We start from the raw sequence: 7,827 nt of genomic DNA on the forward strand, positions 1-7,827 counted from the left end.
TTGATTTAGAGGATATGCGAAAGTCAAACAATTTATTTATACAGAACAACACGATTTGATGCAGATGGACACGCATTTCTAGTTGTGAACTTCACCAGAAACCACTCACAAAAATTCTTCAAAATAAGAATCCGTTAAATCTATTATTGCTGAACAATGCAGGCACATTTCAGTATAGTGCAGTTTGAAACAATGTTTTCTTACAGTACAGTGTTTATCTTATTGAATGTTATTTCAGTCTACACCTTATTATTAACAAAAAAAATCCATGAATTAATAATTAAGTTCACTCTTTCTATCCATTGCAAAAGCCTATCCTCCCAAGTCCTGGTCTTTAAATCTATGTGCCCCATCTGAATATGCTGATTTTAATGAAAGATACAGTTTTATCTAAGAATGCCCGAAGGAGGGCTTGCATTGTGTGATGACTCCCCCAACACCAATTGTCTACTGAACACCGAGTATTTCCATTAACATTAGGGAGTTGGACTCCATTCACCTCACTGAGAGAAAACCAATGCTCACAAGGCAAAGGCGAGCTCGTTAACACCATAAGGTGTAATCTACTAAAGCTGGTCTGCATCCTAACAACAGAATGTAGTCTCCAGTGAATGGTGCCTCCCTTGTGTGTCTCTGCCCCTGAGCTGTATTTACTAATCACACTCAAACCCCAGTGTTCTGGGTCAGCAGACTTCCCCGTTAGAAAGACAGGTGCGGAAAACTAAAGATGTAAAACATGTTATAAAAACAAAGCAACTGCCAATTCAACATTTCCGCATCTTTGCATTATCACCTGTAAAAAGGCTGTCAGCCAGAAGCAATATAAACATCCCAGTGCACAGAACGCAATGGCTGGCGAGAGAATCGTGCAGTACTCCCCGGAAGCTTTGTTGGGAAGTTCTTGTGGATCTAAACACACCTGTGTCTGTGTTCAAGCACATTTTGTCGAAGCAATTACAAAAATAATGATGGCACAGCTAACTCTGATAGTTCTACCGGGAGCTGGTTTATGGACCTTGCTTGAACAATTTGGATATTTCCCATTCACTCCTGGTGGTTGTTTATTCAAGAGCTCAAGGTTAACTGGTCTGTGCATGTGTGGATAATTTGTAGATACGGACATGCAAGTGTGCAGATCCTTGCCTGTTTTCAGTGGGACCATGTTCCTGTGTACATGAACATAACAATGTGTGAGGGAGGGGAGGTGGTTGTGTTCCTGTGTGAGTTTACTCCTGAAGTGCATGCACCAATTGTACGGGTGTGAAGGCAGAAGGTAAAATGGTTGAGTTTCATAAGATTTCAATCTGTTTTATAGACTGCACTTTCGTCTTCTCATTCCATAGGTGTGAATGACTATAACACCGTATGGCACAGGAGCAGACGTAGACCACTCGGCTCATCGTATGTATTTATGATTGCAACCACCAACTTGAATTACAGTGAATGACATCAAATGTATATTTGATCCTTTTTCAGCTTTGGGATGTCAGAACTCTTACACTTTATCCCCAGTATTCAGGCGGCAGTTTGGCTGAAGTGGAAATAAGCAAGTGATTGAGGAACCTACAAGGACTTTTTCCTCAAGAGAATTCTTTCGGACCTGACTAAATCCCTCTGCTTGTTCCCCACAGGATCCACGTTTTCAAAGTAAATGAAACGCTAAGCCATCGTAACAGGTCCACGCCGAAATTAACTGCATCATTCAGTCGGGGTTTTGTTAAACCAGAGTAAACACGTCCTTTCATGCTCAACCAGTAACCAGGAAATATGTCACCATGCAGTGGGGGTTGTTTAAAACAAGCACCAGACTTCAAACTGGGGCACAACAGGGTTATCAATTTTTAAGGTGCGCGGCGACTGAAATATAGCTTAAAACGCTAGTTGCCATGCCAATTGATTTAAGAGCATATTCTTTTCAAAGTTGTATCATAGCAAACACTTTGATCATTGCACCCTAGTTTGACACAACCACTATTAACAAATAAAGTTTGTTTAATCCACACAGTTTATTGGTTTTCATCCCCCCCCCCCCCCTACACACACACAAACAGGGCGTGGACACATTTTGATCCGTTCACTGAGAACCTGCATCTTACCTTAACGAGCCATAAAATGTCCAAATTCAGTTCCAAACCGGCTGCAAAAAAAGTCCTCGTTTCCTGCTGGTAAGATCCAAGCACAGATTTGGCCAAAGTAAAAGAGGGTCAAAGAAAGCAAGGGGGGCAAAAGGAGAGGAGGAGAGTAGGGGATGGGAGAGTCCTTTCCAGGGACGGGGTAGGTCAGGGGGAGAAGTGGGGGATCCACTTCCCCATGGCTGGATGACGGTGGAGGGAGGGGGCGCTGCTCAGCTGCTCCGACCCTCTCTCCGGGAAGGTGCTGGGTGGAGTGAGGGATTCAGCACCGAGTCCAGTGGACAGCTCCCAGTGTCTGCGCTTCGTGAGCAGGTGGAGCCGCCGTGACGGGCATGAACAAGAGCAATCCCAGCCTGAGAGAGAAACACGGAGAGAGGCACAGAGAGAGAGAGAGACACACACACACACAGACAGAGAGAGCGTGGCAGAGAGCCTTGGATAGAGTCTCTGAAAGCCGGGACAAGAGCTTGTCAAAAAATAGAAGGGAGAATTAGCAATGCATTGTAGTCAGCCCCACGCTCAAACTGATCGTGAGCTGTGAGAAGGCAAAAACAATCTGGATCCACATTCTGTTTTGAGCGCTGTCAGCTGCTATTAAAAAAAGCCTATCTGGCGAAGGGAGAGTCTGTTCATGTCACACACAAGCTTTCAGCCCACCCAGAACCGTGGCGTATAATAGTTACACTGCAGTTTGGAATTGCATTCTTACCTGATACAAATACATTCCGTTGTTTCTAGGTGGCACCCATTTTTGCAGCCTGTACACCTGTACTGATATCTCCTTCTGTGACACACATTTAGTGAGATGATCGCTCTTGACCGCCGTGGGACGTTTTCGCACTTAAAGGACGCTGTACAAATACAAGTAATTGTCCCCTTGCACAGTACCAACTTATATCTCTTTTGATGAGGTTTAGCACGTCTGCCACTTTACACCTCGCACTAGTTGTGAAGGTTTTAAACAGAGGCATCTTTCTATTTTCAGATGTATACCTTCGCTGTCCAAGCCAGTAACTGGCTCCTTTCAAAGGCAGTGAACAGGATTCTCCATCGGCCAACCGCCGGAATCGGGAAACGCGATTGGGCGGGGAACCAGGCGTGAGGTGAAAATCGTGACTGGCACGGGGCGCCCTCCAGAATGCCCTGCTCTGGTGCATCGACAGCGGTGTCAATGCGTTCTACTCCGCACGTACAGTACATATCGTTGGCATACTATTAACAGACCAGACCCTGTAGTCTCCGGGGCTTCTGCGATGCACCCCCCCCCCCCTCCCCTGGCCAGGAGGAATTACCGATGGCGAGTTTCACTTGTAGTTTTAAAAAGAGGGAAAGGGGTGATGTGGCTGCTAAGGGAGAGATGGGCTACGAAAAGTGTCCAACATTCCTCTCGTGTGCAGACAGTTGTGTCACTGGCCAGGGAACGTCTGTCAGGGCTGGGGAAAGCCAAGCAGGAGTGGCCAGGAAGTGGGGGGGGGGGGGGGGGGGGGGGAGGGAGGGGGGGTGTGCTGATGTTCAAATTCCCTCTTTAAGAAAACACTTACCAACATAAAAACTTGCCAGGACTCTCCGTTGCGAGTCTGCCCCACTGCTGCTGCTGGTGAGGACAGAGAATTTGGCACTTAGACTAATCTCCCATTCACTGCAGCAGGATTGGAAACTCCTGCTGCTGTGAACGGGCGCAGAATTCTGCCCCTTGAACAGAAGTAGACCATTTGCTCCCTTGAACCTGCTCTGCCATTCATTAAGATCATGGCTGATTCAAATTCCACATTACCATCCAGCCCTGCCTAACAAGAATGCATCTACCTCCACCCTATAAATATTTAGTGACCCCGCCTCCACATCATCTGAAGCAGATGAGTGCCAAAGCTGCACAACCATCTGCGAGAAAAGGGGGCAGCACGATGGCGTGGTGGTTAGCACTGCTGCCTCACCACGTAGAGGACCCAGGTTTGATCCCGCTCCCATGTCACTGTCCGCGTGGAGTTTGCACATTCTCCCCGTGTCTGCGGGGTCTCATCCCCACAGGGCAGGGCAGGTGGATTGGCCAAGCTAAATAGCCCCTTAATTGGAAAAAAATACATTAAAAAAAAACACCTGAGAGAAAAAAATTCTCCTCATCCCTCTCCTAAAAAGGTGGCAAAAATTTTAAAATCGTGCCCCTTAATTCTGGACATAATCACAAGTGGAAACGTCCTTTCCACGTCCACCTTGTTAATAACTCAGGATCTTATTTCTTTCAAATAAGTCACCCGTCACTCTTCTAAACTCCAGGAGCAACAAGCCCACTCTGCCCAACCTTTCCTCATAAGACAACCCGCTTATACAAAATAGCAATCCAGTAAACCTCATCGGAACTTGCTCCCAACCCATTTATGTCCTTCCTTAATTAAGGAGGCCAAATCCAAGAGTGGCCGGAATTCTCCGGCTGTTGCGATTCACGTTTCCCACCGGTAGTGCACTTCTGGCCAGCGTGGGTTTCCCAGCAGCTTGGGGGGGGGGCTTCAATGGGAAATCCCATTGACAAGCATCAGGAGTATAGAATCCTGCCGTCAGTGAACGGCACACCGCTGAGAAATACGCGGCTGGGGGAAATGAGAATCCAACCCGCTGTCTCACCAATGTCCTGTATGACTGAAGCATAATGTCCTTACTTTTATGTTCAATTCCACTTGAATGGATTATCAGAATTGTTTCTGGAGAAAGAAAATGAAATGGTTCAGGAAGAGGCAGATGTGATGGTTCAGCACGGTAGCATAGCGGTTAGCACAGTTTCTTCACAGCTCCAGGGTCCCAGGCTCGTTTCATGGCTTGGGTCACTGTGCGGAGTCTGCACGTTCTCCAGTGTCTCCGTGGGTTTCCTCCGGGTGCTCCGCTTTCCTCCCGCAGCCCAAAGATGTGCAGGGTCGGTGGATTGGCCATGCTAAAATAGTGTCCAAAAAAGGTTGAGTGGGGTTACTGGGTTACTGGGATAGGGTGGAAGTGTCGGCTTGGGTAGGGTGCCTTTCCAAGGGCTGGTGCAGACTCGATGGGCTAAATGGCCTTCTTCAACACTATAAATTCTGTGAAATTGTGTTTACTGCAGGTACATCTGCAAATCTTTTAGAAAACACAGTACAATTAAATAAGATTGTGGCCATTGCATTGCAAAATGACATATATTCTAGATCACCTGAGAAAGGCTGAGGCAGAGATTGCAAGTTACAATCCCCATTTGTTCAGTTAGAGAAGAAGTATTTAGGGTGCGGAATTTTGGATTCCTTATTGGTGTATCAAAAGTTAGGTTCTATTTTCTTACTCTGTGCTTAATTTTCTGCTGCACAAATATTACATACTGGTTAAGATCAAAGGAAGGGAACATGTATCTGGGCTTCTGTAATACATTGTCTGTACTGAGAATTATACCTTATCCCTTCTAGACAGTCGGAATGGAGAGGAGATGGCAAAGTATGCCAACAACAGGACGTAACAAATACAGTTAATTCCCCTCTTCTGCTCATTGCTTTTCTTTCTTCTCGATGCATTATAACTGGTAGAGACCCATGTGTTGGTTGAATAAAGGAACATTTTGAAAAGGGTGGGTGCCCCTTCTGATAGCTCCCCTGAAGCATCTCGCCCTTAAGAAAAGGGGTAGACTTTTGACCAGAAGGTGAAAGTCCAAATCTCACTCTGAATTGGAGTGAAATTCAACTGCCTGGATTGGCTATTTGTAACTTGTATTCAGCTGAAGTACCAAGTGGGGCCCTGTGTGGGCAACCTGGGCCACTCTCCACATTGCCGGGTAGGTGCCAGTGTTGTAGCTGTACTGGAACAGCTTGGCTAGGGCCGTGGCAAGTTATGGAGCACAAGTCTTCAGTACTATTGCCAGAATATTGACAGGTCCCGTAGTCTTTGCAGTATCCAGTGCCTTCAGCTGTTTCTTGACACCACGAGGGGTGAATCAAATTAGCTGAAGACTGGTATCTGTGATGCTGGTCCAATGACGACCGTGTTGCCATTTTAGAAGCTGCTCATCAGCAAATAAAGTGGATGGTAGACTTGTAACTTATACATCTTTGTTAGGAACCTAATGTTTCTATGCATTTGCTTTCTGCTTGTCAAATATTGAATCTTCTTAGCTTTAAAATGATACAGCAGTCAGCTGACAGCTTGTCACCACTCTCCTCCCATGTTCCCTTCAAAGGAAGCTTCAGATATTAATTTCATGCGCTGAATATAAGTTTTATACTATTATCGTTGAGGCGTTATTTCGGTCTAATAAAATCAATTTTAATCTGAATTGTGATATTTTAAAACTGGTATAACAGACACTGCAATATCACAATGCTAAAGATGGTTTTACATCTTCAGTATAATTTTCATCTTGAATACAATGGACAGCATTTGTGCTCCACTCAATGAGTTCATCCAGTGAATTGTTGAACTATAATATAGGAGTATTCTCAGTCTTCAGTGCCCAGATGGATGGTGCCAGTTAAGGATGGCAGAAGAACATCTTCTGTGTGCCCATGAACGAGAATTAGATTCAGATTAATTTTTTTTGTCACATGTACCGAGGTACAGTGAAAAGTATTGTTCTGCATATAGTCCACGCAGATCATTCCATACATGAAAAAACATAGGACATACGATAAATACACAATGTAAATCATAGACATAGAATTATAGGTGAATAAAAGGTGAATTATAGTGAATAAAAGGTTAATAAAGTTATAAAAGATGCAGGAAGAGGATCTGTGGGGGGGGGAGAGCTCGCAGAGACTCGTCACACGACGCTACCATCTTGGAGTTCTTGCAGCAGCAAGACCTGGGCAATATCCAGGCTTGGGCTGACAAGTGGCAAATAACAATGACACCTTGCAAGTGCCAGGCAATGACCATCTCCTATAAGAGAGAATCAAACCATAATCCCTTGACATTCAATGTCATTGTCATCACTGAATTCCCGCTATCAACTTAGGGGTTACTATTGACCAGAAACCGAGCTGGACCAACCGCATAAACATTGTGAGAAGCAGGGATTGACCAAAATTCCTGTTCTTTTCTGATCCCTAGCCAGTAACTCATTTGGTAAATGTGTTTGTGTCGATGTTTTGGCTGTGCTGTATGTTTGGTTGAGTAGCATGATGTGTGAGGTACCATGAGTGGCTGGGGTTCTTGCAACTGCTTCCCAGCATGGGATGGAGTGGTAGAGCTGGGGAAGGGGGGAGGTGGGGCGGTAGCTGATATTGCAAAGCCTTTCCTGCCAGTATCCACCCACAAGCAATGTGATGCAGAGTGACCTAGGTGTCTGGTGTATGAAGCACAAAGGCCAGTATGCAGGTACAGGAAAGCTAATAAAATGTTATCATTTACTGTGAGGAGAATTAAATACAAAAGTAGTGAAGTTGTGCTTCAGTTGTGCAAGGCCTCAGTGAGACCACATCTGGAGTATAGTGCACAGTATTGGTCACTTTACTGAAGGAAAGATGGAAATATTTTGGGAGCAGTTTGGAGAAAGTTTCCTAGACTAATACCAGGAATGGGCAGGTTGTTTGATGAGGAAAGGTAGGGCAGGCTAGGCTTGTATTGGCTATAGTTTGGAAGAGTAAAAGGGGATTTAATTGAAATATATAAGATTCGGAAGGGTATTAATAGGGTGGATGTGGAGATGATGTTTCATTTTGTGGAACTTTTTAAATATAAGGGGTCTCCC

General features: G+C 45.1%; 1 protein-coding gene across 4 annotated transcripts in view; it reads right to left on the bottom strand.

The window, feature by feature from the left end:
* drd2a (dopamine receptor D2a) overlaps nucleotides 1–2,992 on the bottom strand; it is a 168,998-nt gene extending 166,006 nt beyond the window's left edge. For 2 of the 4 annotated variants that reach the window (XM_038779363.1, XM_038779359.1), the window contains exon 1: nucleotides 2,097–2,704. The gene's annotated coding sequence lies outside the window, so the exon portion shown is untranslated. Of the gene's footprint in view, nucleotides 1–2,096; nucleotides 2,706–2,841 lie in introns of those variants that run through there. The other 2 variants (XM_038779360.1, XM_038779364.1) reach the window with 2 other exon arrangements.
* Between the last annotated feature and the right edge of the window lie 4,835 nt (nucleotides 2,993–7,827).

Source organism: Scyliorhinus canicula, chromosome 19 (genome assembly GCF_902713615.1).
Source record: "Scyliorhinus canicula chromosome 19, sScyCan1.1, whole genome shotgun sequence".
Lineage (NCBI taxonomy): Eukaryota > Metazoa > Chordata > Chondrichthyes > Carcharhiniformes > Scyliorhinidae > Scyliorhinus > Scyliorhinus canicula.